The sequence below is a fragment of the Artibeus jamaicensis genome, unplaced genomic scaffold (genome assembly GCF_021234435.1).
Source record: "Artibeus jamaicensis isolate MK-2021 breed Jamaican fruit bat unplaced genomic scaffold, CSHL_Jam_final contig_687, whole genome shotgun sequence".
Classification (NCBI taxonomy): domain Eukaryota; kingdom Metazoa; phylum Chordata; class Mammalia; order Chiroptera; family Phyllostomidae; genus Artibeus; species Artibeus jamaicensis.
The window spans coordinates 470,385-493,086 of NW_026521925.1; the positions used below are offsets into that span (position 1 = coordinate 470,385).

The 22,702-nt window shown below is 42.0% G+C and overlaps 1 pseudogene; it reads right to left on the minus strand.

Annotated features, from left to right (window-relative positions):
* Positions 1-20,488: 20,488 nt before the first annotated feature.
* LOC119046643 (serine/threonine-protein phosphatase PP1-gamma catalytic subunit-like) lies at positions 20,489-22,371 on the minus strand (annotated as a pseudogene).
* Positions 22,372-22,702: the final 331 nt, after the last annotated feature.

Consider the following 22,702-nt stretch of genomic DNA (forward strand, 5'->3'; position numbering starts at 1 on the left):
AGACCTTACAGGCAAGAAGGGGCTGGAAAGAAGTATTCCAAGTCATGAAATCCAAAGACCTACATCCAAGATTGCTCCATCCAGCAAAACTTTCATTTAGAATGGAAGGGCAGATAAAGTGCTTCTCAGATAAGATCAAATAAATTCAAGGAGTTCATCATCACCAAGCCCTTATTATATGAAATATTAAAGGGACTTATCTAAGAAAAAGAAGATAAAAATATGAACAGTGAAAGGACAGCGAACTCACAGTTATTAACAACCACACCTAAAACAAAAGCAAACTAGACAGCTAGATCAGGAGTGAAACCATAGAAAAGAAGATCTCAAGGAGGGTTAGCAACAGGGGAGTGGAAAGAGGAGAAGGGGTGAGAAGTTACAGAGAATAAGTAGCATTGATGGTAGGTAGAAAATAGATGGGGGGAGGGCAAGAATAGTATGGGAAATATAGAATCTAAAGGACTTGAGACATGTGGACATAAACTAAAGGGGGGAATGGTGGGGGAGGAGGTGTGCAGGGTGGAGGGGAATGAAGCAGGGGAAATAGGATAACTGTAATGGCATAATCAATATAATATATTTAAAAATAAATAAGTGTATTTTATTTTGTTTCCTTGTCTTATTCCTATCCTCCATGTCCCTTAATAAGTGTTCCTCATATCTATACTTTTTTCTTTTTTTTAGTTTTCTACCATTTTGTATCTCTACTTTGTGATTTCTCTTCATATGTTTTTGCTTTATAGTGTCATTTTATTTTAATTCATAGAAAGTTTGTTTTTTATTGACAGTTTTATGGTGATGTTTTCAGATGGGTAGTCTTTGCCTGGTTAGTTTTTGGGGATCTTACCTTTTTTCTGATTTTATCTTTGTATTGATGCTCTTTAGCATCATTGTGCAAAGAGTTGCCTTTTCCTTGCTTACCTATGTGCAAGAGATTACTTTAGAGAATAGGTTTTTCTCTGGCAGTCCTAAAAACTGCAGCCTCATTGCTTTGGATGGTTTCATTTGTCCAGGAGTGTTAGGTCTCCGGTAATTGCTCCCCTTACCTACAGGAAAGAAAGTTTTTGTTATTGTCTCCTGAGAGCCCCAGCTGCAATGACTCTGATCCAGATTGTTTCTCCTGCATTTGCCTTATTTGGTTTCTGGACAGATTTCAGTTTATTTGTGTAGTTCTTACACAAATTTTGAGTTTCTAGGTCATTACCATGTCCTACTTTTGCTGCGGAGTCTGTGTCTTTTTACCATTATGTTGTAATTTATATAGTTTACCTGGGTGGAGATGGGAGAAATTACTGTGATATGCTATCCCACATTTGTACCTCAAGTCTCAACCTCCCACTCCATGGGATCTGGCAAACATATTAATGATCTGTGTGATCCACAGTCTTCATTTTGAGACTGAGATCCATAGTCACCCACAATGGCTTGTTTTTAAACATCCTAGTCAGTTATCTATATGCCCGAGCATCTTTTAGTTTCAGCTATTGTCATTTCTAACAACAAAGAGAAAAATTGGCTCTACATATTCAGATTATACCTATCATACACCTATCATACATTTTTGCTTTCTTGTGTTATTAATCCATTTATTGTTAATACTTCATTTTCATTTTCTTGACATCATGCTTTTCCGACAGGCTTGCCAAAGTATAGAAACATTTCATAGAGGGGGTTCTGGGTAGTTAATGCAGGAGTTTGTCTGACTCCTCTGGAATCATCAGTGTTTATTGGAGAATGACCCTTCTGCTCAGTCATGTTTTACAGGCTCTCTCACATCAATGATACATATTCTTTAGCACTATTCATGTTTTAGAATCTTACCAGAGCCATTTGCTTAACTGTCATTATAATCACATGACACGTTTAAAATTTGTCAAGCAGTTTCAAGCTTGCCTTGGATTTACCATTTTTGAATATCGCCACTCGTACAAATGGCATGTTTTTGTCTCACCCCAAATTCATATGTTAAAACCCTAACCTCCAGGAGGAAGGTATTAGGAGGTGGGGCCCTTGGGAGGTAATTAGGTCATAAAACAGAAGCCCTCAGAACAAGATTAGTGCCCTCTCTTTTTCTCTTCCCTGTGGGGGCTCAATGAGAAGGCAGCTGTAAAGCTGGGAGAAGGCTCTCACCAGAACCCAATTGTGCTGGCAACTTGATTTTGGACCTCTAGCATCCAGAACTAAGAGTACATGTTTGTTACTCATGTCACCGAGTCTATAGTAGTTTGTTATAGCAGCCTAAACTGACTGAGATAGACACTAAAAGGTGGTTGCTTCTTCTCTGAGCCAGCAGACAGTGGGTGAGTCTTCCACTCCATGCTGAAATGGCTGTAGCCCATTTCTGCAGTAGTCTGGCTCTCAGTGTGACTCCCATCCCCTGATGAGGACCAGAATATCGCTAAGATAGAAGGCTCAGGGAATGATTGGCTGTGGCAGGGATTGGGTGCAAAAACTCTGATACCCCCAGGGCTAGTCTCCTCTGCAGCTTCCTGGTCACCACTTGGCCCACCTACAACATCTGAGTAGGCCAGGATCTATCTCTGTAGTTGCTAGTAGGAAATATCCAGCAGCAACAAACATAATTCCTGACAGGCTCCTGTTCTCCCATCTCATGGCAATGTGTACAATCTTCCAGGAAGGAACATTCATTTTTTTGGTACAACTTACAAATTAAGACTCTCAATTTGTTCTTCCATTCCAAGAGAAAAGAAAAATCATTCATTATCAAGTGACTGCTGAGATCGAGATAAGAAGGAGAATCTCAGCCCAAGAAAGGATGAATTGTTTTAGGGTCACTCTATCACTAGGATGTGTGGCTTTTACCCACTTACCCAAATCTCCAACACCTTTTGCCTGACTGCTATCCCTGGCCTTCCAGAGTTCCTGTGAACTGACCTCAACCACCCTGCAGTCAAGAGCTTATCAGATGTACCCCAAGTTTCTTCTCCATATTTAGATGGCTTGGATTGTCTGCAGCTTTTAATGCTGACGAATCTCCTTTAAAAAAAGTAATATATAATGGTTGAAAGAAAATACAACTAACATAAAAGTATATTAAGTGAAACAAAAATTTTTCCTCTCTCATTACCCTCTTCCAGCCCCATTTGCAGAAGTAATCACTACTGATGCCTGCAGAATATTCTTCCAGGTTTTTTCTGTATACTTGCAAAGACACACACGTCTATATATCTGTATTAGATATGGTTGGCACTGCTGAGATTTTCTTCATCTGGTCAATCCACCCACCCCCTGAGCAGAAGTAATCTGCCTCATGCAGCAATAACTGGGAGGTTATGTCCATCTCATGGGGTACCTCCCAAACAATGGGATACCTGCTTTAAGGTGGGGCAGCTCTGTGCTGCCATTCATGCTCCAAAGCTCCCACTGAGATCAGATGAGGCTGGACCTATGACAATTCCTGGTGTCTTCCCCTGCCCTTTCTCCACAAATCCCTTGCACATTAATATAAGTGTATAATGTATATATACACACAGATATTTTCATAAAGGAGCCCATGCTGACCCAAAGCATTTGGTGACTTGCTCTTTTCATTTTGCAATGCACCATAAGCATCTCTGAATATATGTCTTCTTATTTTTTTATGTCAGCAGAGTTCCCCCTGGAATTGATCTCCCATAATTTAGGTAATAAATAGTCCTATGAATGAAACTGTTTATTCATTCAATGAACAAATGGTATATGAAGTACTAGTGCATTCCAGATGCTTTCTTAAGCATGGGTGTTGCCTCCAATTTTTCTCTTACAAAAACGTTCATGTTCATATTTTGTAACCATATTCAAGCATTTGTATAAGTGTTTTTGAAAACAGATTGTTTAGGGTAGATTTGTGAGTCAACAAGAAACTGCATTTACACTTTCAATGTTTTTTTTTTTTCAGAAAATATTCCTTTAGTTCTCCCAACAGCTCCCTGTTATGTGTCTACTTTTCTCTTTCTGACCCTCCTTTGCAGCCTGTCCTCCTGGATGCTTTCTCATCTGCTGGTGAATACCCAGAACCCTGAAGGTGAAGTGGAGGGTAAGACTTTCTGTTTAGCTGTTTTCACTCTGATGCTGCTGTTCCCCAGAGCTGTGTCCACCCACCCCTCCTGCTTCATCAATACAAATGTATACCAAGGACTCGTAGAACAGCTCTCTCTCCAGTCTCATTTTACATAGGGCAACACTGTGACTCAAAGAGGGTAAGTGACTGTATTAGTCAGGGCTTTTCATAAAAATAGAACCAATATTATATATATATATATATATATATATATATATATATATATATATATATGGGGACCCAAAAGCAAATTTTATTTATTAAAAATTGTGACTTTATTCTTACATGTTTAAACTTCAGTCTCCTTCAGAGTAGTCTCCATTTGATGCAATACACCTGTTGAGACATTTTTTTCACTGCTCAAAACAGTTTTTGAACTCATAGGTTTTGATACCTTTTAGTGCTTCTGCCATTTTTTTTGTTTCAACTCTTCCCCATTGGCAAAATGTTTCCTTTTGAGGACTTTTTTCATTTAGGGAAACATAAAAAAAGTCACTTGGATCAAGACCCAGTGAATAGGGAGGGTGGGGCATTGGCGTCATGCCATTTTTGGTCAAAAACTGCTGAACACTCAGCATGGTGTGGGAAGGTGTGCTCATAAATCATCCATCATGAGATGGGCAAATGCATTGAAGTCTTCAAAAAAAAATTCACTGAAGCCAAAAGTAACCTCTCACAACCATGTCAGCTGATACACTGATACAGATGAACACTCTTAGAATACTCACCTAAGTGGGGGAAGCCTGTACTATAAGGGGGCCCATCCTCCAGAAGGTAATTCTGTTTTATTTTGGGTCTCCCCATAAACATGTGTTGATATACACACATGCACATACATACACATGTGTATATGTATATACATATATGTATGTGTGTGTAATATACATATTTATTGTAGAAATTGGCTCATGCAGTTACAGAGGCCAAGAGCTAATGTCTTCATGCTGGAGAACCAGGAAATTCAGTGGTATACTAATTCAGTATGAGTCTGAAGGCCTGAGAAATCAGGTGGCTGATAACACAAGTCACCATCAGAGTCCAAGAACCAGTCTGAAAGCCAAAGAACCAGGAGCACTGATATACAAGGGCAGGAGAAGATGGACATCTCAGCTCAAGCAGAGAGAGAAAATTCACCCTTCCTCTGCCTTTTTTGTTCTACTTAGTCCCTCAGTGTGAGTGGATGATACAAATTCACATTGAGGAAGACCATCTCTCTAACTCAGTTCACAATTCAAATGTTAATCTCTTATAGAGATACCCTCACACACCCAGAAATAATATTTTACCAGCTATATGGGCATTCCTTAGTCTAGTCAAGTTGACACTTAAAAATTAACCATCACAGTGACCTACTTTTCCAGACCTATGTGTCCAAGTTTCTACCAAACACCTCCACTGAGCTGTCACAGAGGCACTTCAAATTCATGATGTCCCAAATAATTCTCTTAACCTCTATCCTTAATCTTGTTTTCTCCATTTCTTATAATGTCCAAGGGAAAATGTTCCATCACCTAACACACCTTGCTCTCCCCGTCCTGCACATCAGCCATGAATCCTATTATCTGGGCCTCTGATACGCACATAAAGCTGTTCTCTTCAGAGTATCCCTTCATTGCTGTCCTGATTCAGGCTTTGACCTGGATTCATGGCCTCTTACTAGCTAGCTTGCTCCTCCATTGTCAGAATAGTTTATCCTCCTCATAGTCATTTGAGAGTCCAACATACCTCCTAGACTCACATAGCCTTCCTGAGGCTCTTAGGTAGGGGAGCAAGGAAGGTGGGCAGCTGCATACAAGGTGGCACCATCTGACTCAGTTCATTCCTTCCAAGTGTGTTTTGGGTTCCCAGACACTTGGAAACAGTACCATGCATACTGAGTCCCTTGAGTTGCTTGACATAGCTCAGACACTCCAGACCTCTCCCTGGCAGCTTCTTATTTTGCACAGCCTCCTCCCTGAGCCCCTGGGACAGTGTTGTGTCTCAGTGAGATTCCTCAGTCCGGCACATAGGAAATTAGAGGAGTAGAATATCTGCATGGTAGAGACAGGGAGAGTACAGAGAGTACAGAGGGTCTCAACCCTCAGAATATTTGCCCTCTTATGGGGGTTGTCAAGCAGGTGTGGCAGGAGTGGAAGAGCTTGACATGTGTGGGATCATGCTGGACACGGCTCTCCCATTGGACCCTGGCCCCATGATGGAATGCTGGCAGAGGGCCCTGGAACAGAAGGAATGTGTATTGTCCTGAGGGACAACTGTGGCTCCCATCCTATCTCCTCTGGAAATCAGTAGCTTGCTTGATTTCTTCTTGAGCTTTTGTTTTTGAATAAATGCATTGATGCATTGTAACATAGCTTAAGGACACATAAAAGATGCAAGTGTAACTTTGTCCCATGCTGCCTTCGTCTGAGACCCCTTATATCGGGTCTCCATCTGGGTAGGGGTGGGTACTGTAAAGTGAACTGTCACTATTTTAATTCTCTGTCAGGGCACATGACTGGGTTACAGGTTCAGTCTCTAGTCAGGGTGCATACAGGAGCCAACTGATTAATGTTTCTTTCCCTCTCTTTCTCCCTCTTTCCCCTCTCTCTAAAAACAAACAAACAAACAAATAAATAAAAAAAAAATTTTAAACTCCAACATCTGTGTATAGGGTTATGTGGGATTTCTATTTCTCCCTTTTGTTTATTCATTTATGACATGTGTATATTGTTGGGATACTGAAGAAAAACAGGGAAGAATGTTTTATGAAGCACATGGGTAACTTTCATTGTCATCCTTTTTTGGCTCTTTCCAATCTGAGAGTAGGACAGGTGGTATAGGTCACCACAGTCTGGGTTCCTGTTTCCCACTTTCATTTTAAGCCTCATCCCTTCCAGAAACAACCTGGAAAAATAAGTTTCTTGGCTTAAAGAGTGGTGTTTTCAGAACCACCTCTTCTTTCAAAGGGGTTCTTCTTTTCCTGAGGCAGGGAATAAGATGGAAGGCACTCTGTCCTGGGCATAGACCAGGCCCTTTTGTGGGCCTTTCCACTCCACTGTATGGTCTTCCCATGAAGCTTCAGGCTGGCTTAGTGATTAGGTAATTTCTTTTCTGGAAAGTGATTTAGCTGTTTATGTATTCTCTTACAGACACATCCCTCACTCCTCCTCTGCTGGTGGGACAAGGCCAAAAATGGACCATTTCTACCTTCCTTACCTCAATCTGCCAGGCTGTGGCAGGTGGCTCTGTTGGAAGGCCACTCTCCTTGTCCCTGGATGCCCAGAAGATGGTCTGTCTCTAGCCCCAGTGACATCAGGCAGATGCTCTAACTGTGTATGAAAACAGCTGCCTCTCTACAATGCAACTCTGTGGTCATATCCCAATACACATAGTATAAGCATGACAATCTCTGTCAGTTCTTAGTGTGCCTTCATACAGGGTGGGTGATGTTCTCCAAAGCCTCTGAAACAAACAAGATATTTATCCTTCTGGCAGAGGGGGAAACTAGACCCTGCTGTTTCTTCTAGTTGAGGGAGCAGGGTCCTGGATACCTGTTCATCCAACTATGGTACTAATGGCAGGTGACCTGGAGTGGAGTTGCCAGCATAAGTATTTGATTAATGGTTTATGGTCCCATGGTCAGGGTAACTATGCTTTTTAAGAGCCCAGGAAAGTGCTGAGCCCAGTTGCCCAATTTAATTTTCATTCACAGCTGAGAACTGATTTCCCTTCAAGTTTAGGGCCAACTTTTTGGGGTAGGTTTTCGGGAGGGTGGAAAGAACCAAGATTCCTAAGATGGATTAGTACTTCAAGGAGCCTGTTATATAGATGAGGAGGTCATGCTGGCTAGACAGCACCTGAGATAGACATTTCTCATACTTTTGCCCACAAGTATCCAAGAAATTCTGGGGAAATGCAGACTCTGTCTGGGGAACTGGGCTAAGCCAAGCTTATGGTGCCAACGATGTGGCTGCTTTGACACATGCTGAGGAGCAAGGTGTGGAAAGATATCTGCATTCATTTTCATAAAGGTCCACCCAGGAAAGGGGAGGCTCCATGCATACAGCTGTGGTTGTGTTACCCATAAGCAAGTGGGGTCCTTACATCTACCACCACCCTCTCGGTAAAATTTCAGAGGCAAAGTTTTGGTGACAAAGGAAAGGAGTCTCTATTCAAAAGCTACAGTTTTGGAATAACAGCTTTCCACATGCATTAATCCCTTAAGCGTATCAATTAAGGCTAAAGTCTTTAACTCTTTAGTTGTAGCTTTAATCACTTAAACCTATCGATGAAGGCCAAACTCTTTAACACTTGAATCCCAGCTTTAATTATTTAAGTCTATCAATTAAGGCTAAAATCTTTAACACCTGAATTTCTCTAGTATTACCCTTGTTAGTTTTTAATTACCTTATTTCTATAAGATTGGTTTACAAACTAAAACAACATAAGATACAAAAGCTACACAATTTTGGAAGAATGGCAGGCCTCAGAACCCACCCCCACTAGAACATCCAAATTAAAAATAACCCTGTCTCCCTCTGCCAGTCCAGCCTAATCCTGGGTTGTGCCTGCTCTTTCCTCCTCTATCACTTCACACTGCAGCACCCTGTGGTTAGCAAATATTTCTATGTGGCCTATGTTAGCCTAGATGGATTATAAGGGAATCTGTCCCTGCTCTCAGCACTAGCACAGCCTGTCCCTGCCACTCAATCCAGGAACCTGGCCCTGCACCATGATACTTCATAGGGCAACACAAATAGTGTCTCTGACTTTCACCAGAGCTGAACGTGCATGGAGTCAGCACTGCCAGAAAGACACAGGGAGGGACAGGGTATATATTTTCTAATACTTTCCTGTATGTTCCAAAAATGTCTGACAAAACCAGAGGACACATCAGAATTCTTTGGCCACTAGTCCTTTTTCCTCCTTTATTTTATTGTCTTTGATTTTCTCCCCACCCCCATTTCTCTCTATCCTTCACCAAGAACACTGTGTGGCCCTCGGGGCCTCCATCTTCTGCTGACCTTCATGCAACCTCATTAATTCATTAGATATTGGCTCATCTTAGGGCTGAATTCCATACTGCATTAAATACATGGTTGATTGAGTCCCCATTTTTAATCAACAACCTTAATTGTCCTGACTGTAACATATGACTCCTTATAGTCTGCACACAAAGATGCCATAATCCCAGAGCTCTGAAAAAAAACACCTTGCCTCTAGGGCCTCTTTCCAGAGGCAAGAGGGAGAAGTGAGAGAAGTGATTTCAACAACATCTATTGATAGATATTATTGAAAAAGCCTTGTGCTAGGTCCTGTGGGAGAGGATGTGGTTTAGGAGGATACAGGGTCAAATCAAACCTGGAATTCTCCTTCAAGGAGCATCTTTGGGGGCAATGGAGAGTACCCGGCTGAAGTCAAGGAGTGAAATACAGAAACAATGCCCATCTAGGGTTGAGTTATTCTGACTGAGATCAAGACAGGCTTCACAGAAGACACAGCATTTGAGATTTTGTTGATGAGTTATAACTGAATGGGTAGAAGAAATGAGAGAAGACACTCTGGGCTGGAGAAGGGCTGAGACAAAAGCAAGGAGGTCTACGATACCCTGTATTTAGAGAATAAGTGAAGGCCAGACTGTGGGCCTATGTGAAGGGCATAGTGTGAGATGAACCCAGGCTAAGAGGTAGGGACTAGATCTAGGAGGGCAGGCAAAGCAAGGGACTCGTGTGCTGAAAACAAGGTAGGAATTACCAAGGTCAAGAGTGTTCCTCTCTGGGGGTGAAAAGATAGGTCCAAGGAGGAACTCAAGTGTTGAAGGAAGAAATGATCAGACCAACACTTTAGCTTTTCTCAAAATGTTGTAGAAATGAAAGGACCTCATGATCAATTAGATGTAGGAAATGCTGAATGACCCCAATTAAGTATTTATTTGCTGCAGAACCTCTCAGAACATTTGAATCAGTGAATCTACATTAGAAACTGAGAACAAAAAGTTGGCAAAAGTTGATCAACCTTTCCAATTCATGTGATAAAAGGATTGTGGGTCATTGACCTCATAAAACATATTTCTGTGAACTGTTGCTCCCACAGGCTATCAGTCAAGGGCTTTTGGAGGTTGAGAGGGAGCTTATGTGGTCAATGAGGGAGAACCCAGAGCCTGCTCCAGAACAGTATCCTGGGGGTAACACCTGGTCACTGTGTGCTCCCTGCACCTTGGTGGGCCCAGGCACCTTAGAGTAGGACAACAGGCAAAGGAGGCTTTGAAGCTACCAGTTGGGGTGGGACTAAACTCCCTTAGTTCCTGCAGAGCGTGGACCAAGCAAAACCTGGCTGAGGCCCCATCCCTGCTCTTTATTTCTTTCTGGTCATGGCTTTGCTTTACCAGGAAGGAAAGGCAGCAGGTAGTTGTCATGCCTAGGCCACATCAAGGTTCCTTCCTTCCAAGGGGCCTAAACCTGAAGCACCGTGAACAGCCTGTTGGGAGTCAGCTCCCTTATGTCCCTGGCCCTGCCCTGCAAGGCGTCTACCAGCAGAATCCTAATCTTGACCACTTCTCTCTAAGAGGATGAAAGGGCCCCCAGTATAGATCTCATTTTTATTCTGTGATCCCTTATATTCTACCATGACCCCAGGCTCACCAGAGTCCCAAGACTAACTTTCCATCTCACTACTACCTAGCATGCAAGATTTTGGTCTTTCTAGTACCCTGAAGTCAGCTAATTCTCCATCACCAAAGTCAGGAAAACCAGGTTAGTGAGGTAGGGAGTGTGGGACCCTTGGCAGTGGGGGTGTGGGGACTGTAAGGCAGGTCCTGGAGGAGGAGGACCCCTACAGGGATTGGGGAGGGGTGTATTCTTTTGGAAGGAATGGGTACTGCTGTGAGAAGTGGGTGATGCCTCCACTAAGAGGAAGCCAGTCCTCTAAGTTAAATGCATTTGCTCACCCAAGAATCCCAGATGAATGTTCCATCTTGGTCCCTGCAAAGTGTCTGACACAGTTGCCATTATACCCATACAGTCTCCTGGGGCTGTCTTACCTGTGCATGAGCCACCCAGATGAGCAACTCCTGTGGCTCTGTTTCAGCCTGGCACCATTGCTTGCAGATGTGGATTTCTGTTCAGAGCCATGCTGTGGGTCAGGGCTCTCTGAGCTAGGACCTCGCTGGGCTTCACCGTGGCAGCTCTCCTCAGGAAGCAGTACCACCCTGGGCAGTGACGTGGCCTCTCTGCAGGAGCCTTGGAGGTGATCAGTCAGGCCCCTGAAGCAATAGGAAGTGAGGGCCAAGGTGACATTTCAGGAGAAGTCTTGGGAAAATCTAGAGATCCTTGACTGTATGGGGGAGATGGGACTGTGGCTGAGCTTAAAGGACAACAGGACATGTGGGCAGCTGGCAGATGGAAGGGATGGAACAGACAGCAAAGGACAGGTGTGTGATGCTGCCAGGCAGGAATATGGGTATGGTGCTTGGAGGCCACACCACCTCGATTCCCAGCCTCAGCCCCATCAGCTCAGTCTTGGGGAGACAAGAAAAAGTGTAGGCATTCTTAGAATTCACTAGGAGTGCCAGCTGTCTCCTTCCCTTTCCCCACTAGCTCTGAGCTTTATTCTGAGGCTGGGGAAACAAGAACAGCTCTGAGTGAGCTCTGAACGTTTGTTTGAAGATTCCTGTGTAGAATATGGTGCAGAGGGGAAAAAGTGGAGCAGGAAAAGTGGAGAATGAACTGCAGGTGGACAAGAGGTGCCTGGGCTACAGAAAGCAGGTGGGGACTGACCTCTACCCCAAATATGACAGAGGGCTGTTGTGGGGTCCTCCCTCCCTGAAAAAGGCAAGTGTCCCACAGACTTTCTGTTGGAAAGATGAACCTGTGGAGAATGAAATATCCTTTACCTGCAGTTTCTGTGCAGTCCCATGTGCTGGGACCCAGGCATCACTCTCCCCAACACACACATATATACTTCAAGTGAGCCCAGCTCTGCACAAACCCTTCCTGAGCACACAGCTGGAGTTGCCACCTCAGACAGCCACATAGGCTTTGGCCTCCTGCTGAGGCCCCCACAATAAGCAGGAGCATTTCTGGCACAGCCCCTACTGTTGAAGACATCCCTCATACACCCCCTCACCCCAGTGAGTTATTTGAACTTTTGATACCCTCCACCTGCAGGGTCACCACAGTGATGTCACTGGCTGATGTCACCAGCTATAGAGAACAAGAGCATACTTCAGTTTCTCTACCTTACTGCACCTGGCCTAGTGCTCAGGTATGTGCTCTATCCCCCAATGCTGCTGGAGTACAGTGGGTCTGGTGGGCAGCCCTAAGGGGATGATAGAGAATTGAAATTATAAAATTCTTAAGTTATCCAGCTCAGGCTGCAGGTGGAAGCTTTGATCAAGCCTCAGGAACAGCTTGTTCTTGCTGTTGGGAGGTCAAGGAAAAAGCCCAACCTTCTCCTTGAACACGATGGGTCCTAGAAGGTGGACCTGCCAAATGTTCATGGTACTTCTGTCCCCTAAAAGGCCCCATGGCCTCTGGCACACTCTAAACTCTGACATTGAAAGGCACCAACAGGAAGGAAAGTGACCTGATAACCTTTATTTCCTGATTCCTTCACCACCAGGTGGCCATAGGTGGCAGCACCCTCAACCAAATGCCCAAATTCTGTCAATCCTCAGGGCAATGCCCTATCCCATCACCCTTCAGAGGTCAGGATTCTGTTCTTTTTGGTGTCTAGCCTCTTTCCTGCCTGTATAAATAGACTCTCTACTATCAGATGCCCCTTTATAGTGTGCTGTGGTCCTGAGTGGCTTTAATTGTCATTTTAAGTATACGGTAGTTGAAAGTATGTTTTTTTAAATTTAGTTATTTTTCAAGTACAGTTTCCTGTCTATATCTCCAATCCCAGCCCAGTGCGCCCCGTGCTCCCCATCTGCTTCCCATTTCCACCCCCATTAGTTATTGTCCCTGTGTCCTTTATACTTGTTCCTCCAAATCCCTCCCCCTTTTCCCCCTTAAATTCCCTCCCCTCTCCCCTCTGGTCGCTGTCCCCTTGTTCTCTATTTCAGTGTCTTTATTTTTATTTTGCTTGCTTGTTTGTTTTGCTGTTTAGTTTCCTGTTAAAAGTGAGATCATATGATATTTGACTTTCAACACCTGGCCTATTTCACTCAGCATAATGCTTTCCAGTTCCATCCATGTTACAAAGGGTAGGAGCTCCTTCTTTCTCTCTGCTGCATAGAATTCCATTATGTATATGTACCACAATTTTTTGATCCATTCATTTACTGATGGGCACCTAGGTTGCTTCCAACTCTTGGCTATTGTAAATTGTGCTGCTATGGACACTGGGGTGCATAGGTTCTTTGAAATTAATGTTTTAGGGTTCTTAGGATATAATCCCAGCAGTGGAATTGCTGGGTCACAAGGCCGGTCGATTTTTATTTTTCTGAGAAAATTCCATACTGTTTTCCATAATGGTTGTACCAGTCTGCAATCCCACCAAAAGTGAACTAAGGACCCCTTTTTCCCACAACCTCTCCAACATTTGTTGTTTGTTGCTTCGTTTATGATAGCCATCCTGACTGGTGTAAAGTGATATCTCATTGTGGCTTTAATTTGCATCTCTCTGATAGCTAACGATATTCAGGATCTCTTCATGTGTCTCTGGATGTTCTGTATGTCCTCCTTGGAGAAGTGTCTGTTCAAGTCCTTTTCCCATTTTTTAATTGGGTTAGATGTTTTCTTAGAGTGGTGTCATATAAATTCTTTGTATATTTTGGAGATTAAACCTTTCTCTGAGGTATCATTGGCAAATATGTTTTCCCATTCAGTTGGATCTCTTTTTATTTTAATACTGTTTTCTTTAGCTACACAGAAGCTTTTTATTTTGATGAGATCCCATTTGTTTATTCTTTCCTTTATATTCCTTGCTCTAGGGGACATATCAGTAAAAAAGTTGCTGCGTGAAATATCTGACATTTTCTTTCCAATGTTCTCCTCTAGGACTTTAATGGTGTCACGGCTTACATTTAAGTCTTTTATCCACCTTCCATTTATTTTTGTGTATGGTGTAAGTTGGTGCTCACGTTTCATTTTTTTGCATGTAGCTGTCCAGTTCTTCCAACACCATTTGTTGAAGAGGCTATCTTTACTCCATTTTCTGTTACTGCCCCCTTTGTCAAATATTAATTGACTGTAGAGAGTTGGGTTGATTTCTGGACTCTCTGTTCTGTTCCATTGGTCATGTGCCTGTTTTTATGCCATTACCAGGCTGTTTTGATTACAGTGGCCTTGTAATACAGTTTGATATCAGGCATTGTGATCCCCCCTACTTTGTTCTTCTTTCTCAAAAGAGCAGCTGCTATTCAGGCTCGTTTATGGTTCCATATAAATTTTTGAAGTGTTTGTTCTATGTCTGTGAAATATGCCATTGGTACTTTAATAGGTATTGCATTGAATCTGTATATTGCTTTGGGTAGTATGGACATTTTGATGATGTTAATTCTTCCAATCCATGAACAAGGTATATGTTTCCATTTGTTTGTGTCTCCCTTGATTTCTTTCTTCAGGGCTGTGTAGTTTTCGGCATACAGGTCTTTTGCCTCCTTAGTTAGGTTTATTCCCAGATATTTTATTCTTCTTTTTGCTCTATGGAATGGGATTTTTTCCTTGATTCATGCTTCTGCTGATTCACTGTTAGTATACAAAAATGCCTTTGATTTCTGGATATTGACTTTGTATCTGGCTCTTTTGCCAAATTCATTTATTAGTTTGAGCAGCTTTTGGGTAAAGTCTATAGGATTTTCCATGTACACTATCATGTCATCTGCAAACAGTGACAGTTTTGTTTCCTCCTTTCCTATTTGGATGCCTTTTATTTCCTTTTCTTGCCTGATCGCTGTGCCTAAAACTTCCAATACTATATTGAATAGAAGTGGTGAAAGTGGACATCCTTGTCTTCTTCCTGATCTTAGTGGAAAAGCTTTTAGTTTTTTCCCATTGAGTATGATGTTGGCTATAGGTCTCTCATATATGGCCTTTTTTTATTTTCAGAAATGCTCCCTGTATTCCCACTTTCCTGAGTGTTTTTATCATAAATGGGTGTTGTACCTTATCAAAAGCTTTTTCCTCATCTATTGATATGATCATGTAGTTTTTGTCTTTGCTTTTGTTTATGTGATGTATTACATTTACTGATTTGTGAATATTGAACCATCCTTGCATCCCTGGGATGAATCCCACTTTGTCATGGTGTATGATCTTTTTAATGCATCATTGGATGCGATTTGCCAATATTTTGTGGAGGATTTTAGCGTCTATGTTCATCAGCAATATTGGCCTGAAGTTCTCTTTCTTTGTTGTGTCTCTATCTGGTTTTGGAATTAAGATGATGCTGGCTTCATAAAAAGAGTTTGGGAGTTTTCCATTCTTCTGGATTTTTTGGAATAGTCTGTGAAGAATAGGAGATAGCTCTTCCTGAAATGCTTTATAGAATTCTCCTGTGAAACTATCTGGTCCAGGGCTTTTGTGTGATGGGAGTTTTTTGATTACTGCTTCAACTTCTTTTGCTGTTATTGGTATATTCAGGTTTTCGAATTCTTTTTCATTAGTTTTGGAAGATTATATTTCTCTAGAAATGTGTCCATTTCCCCTAGATTCTCAAATTTCTTGGCGTATAGTTCTTCATAGTAATTTCTTATAATCCCTTCTATTTCTGTGGTATCAGTTGTAATCTCTCCTCTTCCATTTCTGATTATGTTTATTTGAGTCTTCTCTCTTTCTTTCTTGATGAGCCTATTTAAAGGCTTGATGAGCCTATTTAAAGGCTATGTTTATCCTTTCAAAGAACCAACTCCTGGATTCATTGATCCTTAGAATTGTGCTTTTAGTCTCTATGTCATTTGATTCTTCTCTGATCTTGGTTATTTCCTTCCTTCTGCTTATTCTGGGCTGTCTTTGTTGTTCCTCGAGTTCCTGCAGGCCTGTGTTGCTATAAACTTCCCTCTCAGGACTGCCTTCGCTGTGTCCTATAAGTTTTGGGTTGTTGTGAGTTCGTTTTCATTTGTTTCCTGAAACTTTCTGATTTCTTCCCTAATTTCATTCTTCACCCATTCATTGTTTAATGGCGTACCATTCAGTCTCCATGATTTTGGGTGTTTGGGTTTTTTCCTTTGGGGTTGGTTTCCAATTTCAGTCCTTTGTGGTCAGAGAAAATGCTTGGTATGATTTCAATTTTCTTCAATTTTTTGAGGCTCGTTTTGTGTCCTATCATGTGGTCTATCTTTGAAAATGTTCCATGTGCATTTGAAAAGAATGTGTATTTAGCTTCTTTGGAATGAAGAGCTCTATATATATCAGTTAAGTCCATTTCATCTAGGGTGTTGTTTAATGCCGCAATATCTTTGTTGATATTTTGTTTGGAAGATCTGTCCATTTTTGATAGTGGGGTGTTAAAATCCCCTACTATAATTGTGTTGCTGTCAATATTTTTCTTGAAGTCCTCTAAGATTTTCTTAATATATTTGGGTGCTCCTATGTTGGGTGCATATATATTTACAATGTTAATGTCTTCTTGGTGGATTCTTCCCCTGATTATTATGAAGTGACCTTCTGGGTCTCTCCTTATGGCCCTTTTTTTGAAGTCTGTTTTATCTGATATGACTATTGCTACCCCAGCTTTTTTTTTCTTGTCTGTTTGCTTGGAAAACTTGTTTCCAGCCTTTCACTTTTAGTCTGTGATGGTCTTTTGTCCTGAGGTGGGTCTCTTGTAGGCAGCATATATGAGGGTCACACTATCTTATCCATTCAGCTAGTCTGTGTCTTTTGATTGGATCATTTAATCCATTTACATTTAAGGTTATTATTGATAGGTACTTATTCATTGCCATTTTTGTACCTGTGGTCCTCTCTCTCTGTTTTTCTTCCTTTCCTTGTAGCAGTACTTTTAGTATTTCTTGTAGGACTGGTTTGGTGGAGGCATATTCTTTTAGACTTCTTTTGTCTTGGAAGCTCTTTATTTGGCCTTCTATCTTGATTGAGAGCCTTGCCGGGTGAAGTAGCCTTGGTTGTAGGCCTCTGGTTCTCATTACTTGGAATATTTCTTGCCATTCTCTTCTTGCTTGGAGTGTTTCCATTGAGAAGTCAGTAGCTATCCTTATTGGGGCTCCCTTGCATGTTATTTCCTTTTTTCCCTTGCTGCCTTTAAGATTCTCTCTTTGTCTTGGAATTTTGCCATTTTGATGATGATGTGTCTTGAAGTGGGCCTCCTTGGGTTCCTCTTGATTGGGACTGTCTGTGATTCCTGGATTTGTGTGACTTTTTCTGTCATCAAATTAGGGAAAATTTCTCTCATTGCTCTTTCAAATATGTTTTCTATCCCTTGTTCTGCTTCTTCTCCTTCTGGTATCCCTACTATTCGGATATTATTCCGTTTCATATTGTCTTGCATTTCTCTTAATCCCTCTTCATTCTCTCTGAGCCTCTTTTCAGGTTCTTGCTCTTTCTGTGAGATGTTTTCTACTTTGTCCTCCAACTCACTAATCCTAACGGCCACCTCATCAATTCTACTTTTGAAACTTTCTCCTGTGTTGCTCAATTGGGGCATTGTATTCTTCATTTCCTCTTGTCCCTTGCTGATAGTTTCTATTTCCTTTTTCATGTTGATATAGTTTGCGGTGAGATCATTATAGCTCCTCTATAGTTTCTGGTAGCTCATTGTGAGCTCTTTGTACTTTGTGATAACCAGTGCTTTGAATTCAGTATCTGATAGTTGATTGGCCTCTATTTCTTCTAACATTCTTTCTGAAGCTTCTGCTTTTTCTTTCATTTGGGGATTTTTTTGTCTTCCCATTGTTTGTGAGACTCTTCTTGTTAGCCTCAGCTTCTAAAATTGATCTGTTCTGACTCCCTGGGTTTATGTTGTGAACTTCTGTGGTAGAATTCCTGTGAATTTCTGTGGTGCAGACTCCTTCAGGTATCTTGATGTTCTCTGATTCCGCCTACTGCTTTCTTTTTGTGTGTTTAATCAGTTGAAAGGGGAGGCAAAATGGTTTATGACAGCAGAAGAGTATTTTATGATATTTACAGTCACAGGTGGTAGAAAGGAGATAGGCAATCTTTAGGCTATATATAGTGTTAACTGTATTTTTCAGCCCAACTTGCCACTTTTATGAAAGGATGGACAAAAGGTAAGCCTCTTGTTGGGGAGGGAAGGCTTGTGAGTTGGAACTAGAAAGCAGTGGTTGCAGTTGGTCAGATTTTGAGGTAAGGTGAGAGTAAGGAAGAGTAAATAGGTGTAGTGTGTGAGCAAATAGAGTTAATCTCTACAGTAATAGAATTCAAGTACCTGTACAATAGGCTAAGATCCAGGAGATAGGTTGTGAAGTACTTACAGTTTTATAGAACAGCTATTATTTACATTAATATTAGAGCAGCAATCATATAACAAACTCTCTGTGATCTGTCTGAGTAGGGGGTATAGAGCTTTGGGTAGTGTGCTAAAGGAAAATAAGTGGTGTGGAGTATAGAGGATTAGCAAAACACTGCGGAGGAAAGAACAGTGGAAACGTGTCTAATAATGCAATATAACCACTCAAGACCAAGGAGCCTGTACAGACAGAGGAGGAATACAGAGATACTATTAAAATATAAAAGAAGTGAGAATAATGAAAAAATGTGTAGGAACTCATGGCTTTTCTGCTATAGAAAAGTGAAATTTGTCTCTCTGTCTCTACTGTTGAGATACCCCCTCTTTGGGTCCCACTCTGGTCCTTTTCGCAGTTCCCAGTTGTTTGTGTCTCTTGTGGGTAAAAGAAAATAAAGCAACCAACCAACCAACCAACCAACCAACAAACAAAAAGGCAGGAGAAGGGAGGCAAAAGTGATATGTTTGAGAGGAAAGAAAGAAGGACTAAAACAGGGAAGAAGAAAGGAGAGGAATAAAGTATAGACAAATAAAGCAATAATAAAATAAAAATATATAAGATTACTAAAAAAAAGTTATTAAAAAAAAGGAAAAAACAAACAAACAAACAAAAAACACTTTTCCCTTGTTGGTTTCAAACTGTCCAGACCAGTTTTTCTGATTGCAGCAGGATCTCTCTGTGGGCTGGAATGCCGGCGCAAGTGCATGCACCAGCCAGGCTAGCAGACTGGGGTGTGGGTGCACACAAACACGCCAGGCTGTTTGGGTCCCATGGGTTCTGGCAGGGTCCTTCCCAGTCCTGTGCCAGGACTCAACCGCTTCTGCACCTGTGCGCACCCCCCAGGCTGCCGCATGAAACAGGCAAGGTGCTTCCCAGTCCTGTGGTGGGGACTCAAATGCCTCAGCTTTCCCCCTGGATTGCTGCAAGGCCAGGTGGGAAGCAAGCCGAGCTGTCATGGCAAGAGAACACCTCAGTCCACTTTCAAAAAAAAAAAAAAAACCCTCTCCAGACAGCCTGCCTCTCAGCCCAGCCCAATCCCCAGCCAGACCAGTGACGACAGTTCGCCTCTCAATTCTCCTGGGCTGGCAACCACTGAGTCTGCAGTTGAACATGGCCCTCTTTCTTTGTAATTCTCCCTGTTGGCGAGCAGACGGGTCTGTGCCCTGTGTTGTCCAGTTTTGCTTATACGGGGAGCGGGGGAGCTGTTGGCCCGCACTGGTCGCCCACTGGGGCTGCTGGGTGCCCACTGGGGCTGCTGGGTGCCCAGGCTGGGTGCCCAGGCTGCTTTGTCTTTACTCTGGTCCCCGAGATCCCACTGACCTGCCGCTGTCTGGTGTTTCAGTGTCCGTCACAATTTCTGGTCTTTTAATTTCATAAATGCTGGGTAACTGATGGTTTATTGCACTGATTCTCTGTAGATCTACCAGGATTTTTACCCACAAGTACAGGAGCTAGAATCTGCTCCATCCTACTCCGTCGCCATCTTCCCAGCCTCTGAAAGTATGTTTTAATTAAATATACATTATGCCACTAATGCTGGCAAGGTTGAAATTACTCCTAATGTTGATAGCTATAAAAACCAGTTTGTACATGACAAGACAATGAAAGAAATAAGCAATCTCTTTTAAAACATGTTTTTAAGTTTATAAAAAAGTTCAGAGTGGTTTATATCAACAATATGCATCTTATGACAATAACATGTATAGACTGAGCACCTGATGGCTCTCTTTATATCCTAAAGAAAAGAAGCATTTACAGTATTCATGAGTTGTATTAAATTTAAGAAAGGTCAATGGTATCCTTACCTCTTAGGATAAAGTATTCTGGGATGCACAGTTTTAACACCATAATTAGAGTTGTTTGCAAACGAATAAAGAATTAAAAAACAAAGCATTTGAGGGGTGGGAGTTATAACCAGCAAATGCCATTCACTAAGTGAATGGAAGAGAGGGCTCCACAAACACACTATTTGAGCAAGATAACTAATACACATTGCAATTTTAAAACTGAAAGTTATATATTATCTGTTACAAGTCCCAACAAGGCAGCATCAAAATGGCATCTAATTCTTTGCTTGCTTTGATCATACCCCTTGGAGATGTTATGGGCCTTGTGGCACATGGCTTCTTTTTCCCTGTAGCTTTCAAATAGGAAAAGAACACATTAATATTTTGTCCACACTAATCATGGCACCTACATTGTCAAACTTTCCACAATAATTGGGTGCAGAAAACATAATGACTGACTGCTTCTTTGCAAAACACTTCATATCCATCTTCGATTTCCTGATGAGCTCTACATATAAGATTGATATTGTTACAGAACAGAGGTCCAAGGGGGAGCAATATTTGGCCCACCCAGGGATGCCAAAAACTGTTATAGAACAGGCTCCCCTGCCCAAGTACAGTATACTAATACCATCTGTCCCACTTACTGGGCTAGATTGTCCACTGCCATTTGGAAAGACATCTCTCAATGCCAAAGATTTGTGAAAAGAAAAGGAAAGGTTTATTTAAAGCTATACAGACTTAAAGTAGTGACCTAATGTCTTGATTAAAATATCAAAGTCCTTTTTGGATACTCACAGATGCCCACAGTGCTTCCTTATTCCCTCTGCCCTAATTTGGGGTACTGTAACTCAGGAAAACATGCACACCTCTGTGTTTCAGGCCACTGGCACCATCCGGTAGGTCACCGTCCAGGCAGAATGTCTAATTATTCCAAAGCCATGTGGCACCTTCTCATGGTCTACTGGCAAAGAATTCTTTCACCCTTCTTCCAGGCAAAGTCTCTTCTTTCCTTCACCAGAACTGTGGAGAGGGTAGGGTTGCCACTCTGGCAAAACCATATGGTTCTTTCCTTCACATGGCTGCAGGTTTCCCCACTCTGCCAGAAGTGCATGGCTTTCTCTCTGCACTGCCACAGCCGTGTGGTTCCCTTTCCTTCTCACATGGCTGTGGGGGTCCCCACTCTGGCAAAGCTGCATGGTACTCCCCCAATGGCTTCCCAGTCTCAGTTTAAATTCCCACGCCAGTCCTCCTTTGCAGCCCATTCCTTTTACAATCGGCTACACTTGCCAGCACTCTTGTATTATTCCAAGTTTACTGGGCTGCCATAGTGAGTCTGGGCAGGCGTGGCCAATGAGCTCCAAGCTCTCATGCAGGCACTGTAACTCAGGGGACCTGATCCCAGTTATGTCTTGGGTGGAAGTCACTTCCACACCCCTGGCTCAGAGCATGGCCAGAGCTATTAACATATCTATGAAACCAGTTAAAGGTTATAGATATGTTAAATGACCTTTGTAGTGGTTATCTATGAAATTGTTGCTATGCAAAACAGCTCTCAATGGCCCCTCTCCATTTGTCCCTTCCCCCACCTGACACCTCTGGAAGGTGATAAGGGGTGAGGACATCTTATTTGTCTTTCTAATATTTCTTGGACACCCTGAGTTTTGGACCTCATTCCAAATACTTTTCTGGGGGTCCCCCTCTTGGCTGTACCCTGTTACAATATCATGCTTACCCAGAAATTTTGCAACCACTTGTGCGCTAAGTGTCAAGGACACTCCTCATGGTCAGACCATAAAAAATCACAGAGAAAACCTTGATATACATATCGGTTGATCATATAATTCACAAATCTGCTCCACTGATTGAAGATCTGGTGATAAACCCCCATGTCAACAAAATATTTTCTCATCCATGATGGCTACTGTCAGTAAACAGTTAAAGCAGTCTGTGAAAGTTTTCCAGAGTTTAATGTTCTATCTTCTTTTACGTTCATCATAAAACCCATAAATTCTATACTGGCAGAATTTGTAGTTTCCTCTGAGAAGAGAGAAATCCTCAAGATATTTGATTTTGTAAGCCAATAAGAAGCAGTCTCCAATGACTGATTCCCCCATCCACATAGTCCCAAGAAACTGTTCTTTCTGGCGGGAAATGATTTTACTCAAAAAGTCAAAATGAATCACAGTATCGCCACATATTTTGCATCGCTGTTCAAATTCCAGTATGACAGGCTGTCTGAGCCTTCTCCTGTAACTGGACACTCTCACTTCCTGAACACCTTGACTGTCTTTATTCTCCAGGAAGGCTGTAATTACAGCTGGTGAGAAACCTACTGTTTTCCTGATTAGTAGCCTTAATACCTCACAACAGCTATCAACAGGCTGATGTAGTAAATACACATCTTTAAGTATGATTAATAATCTTTTTTAGCCTAATTCATAATCAATATTG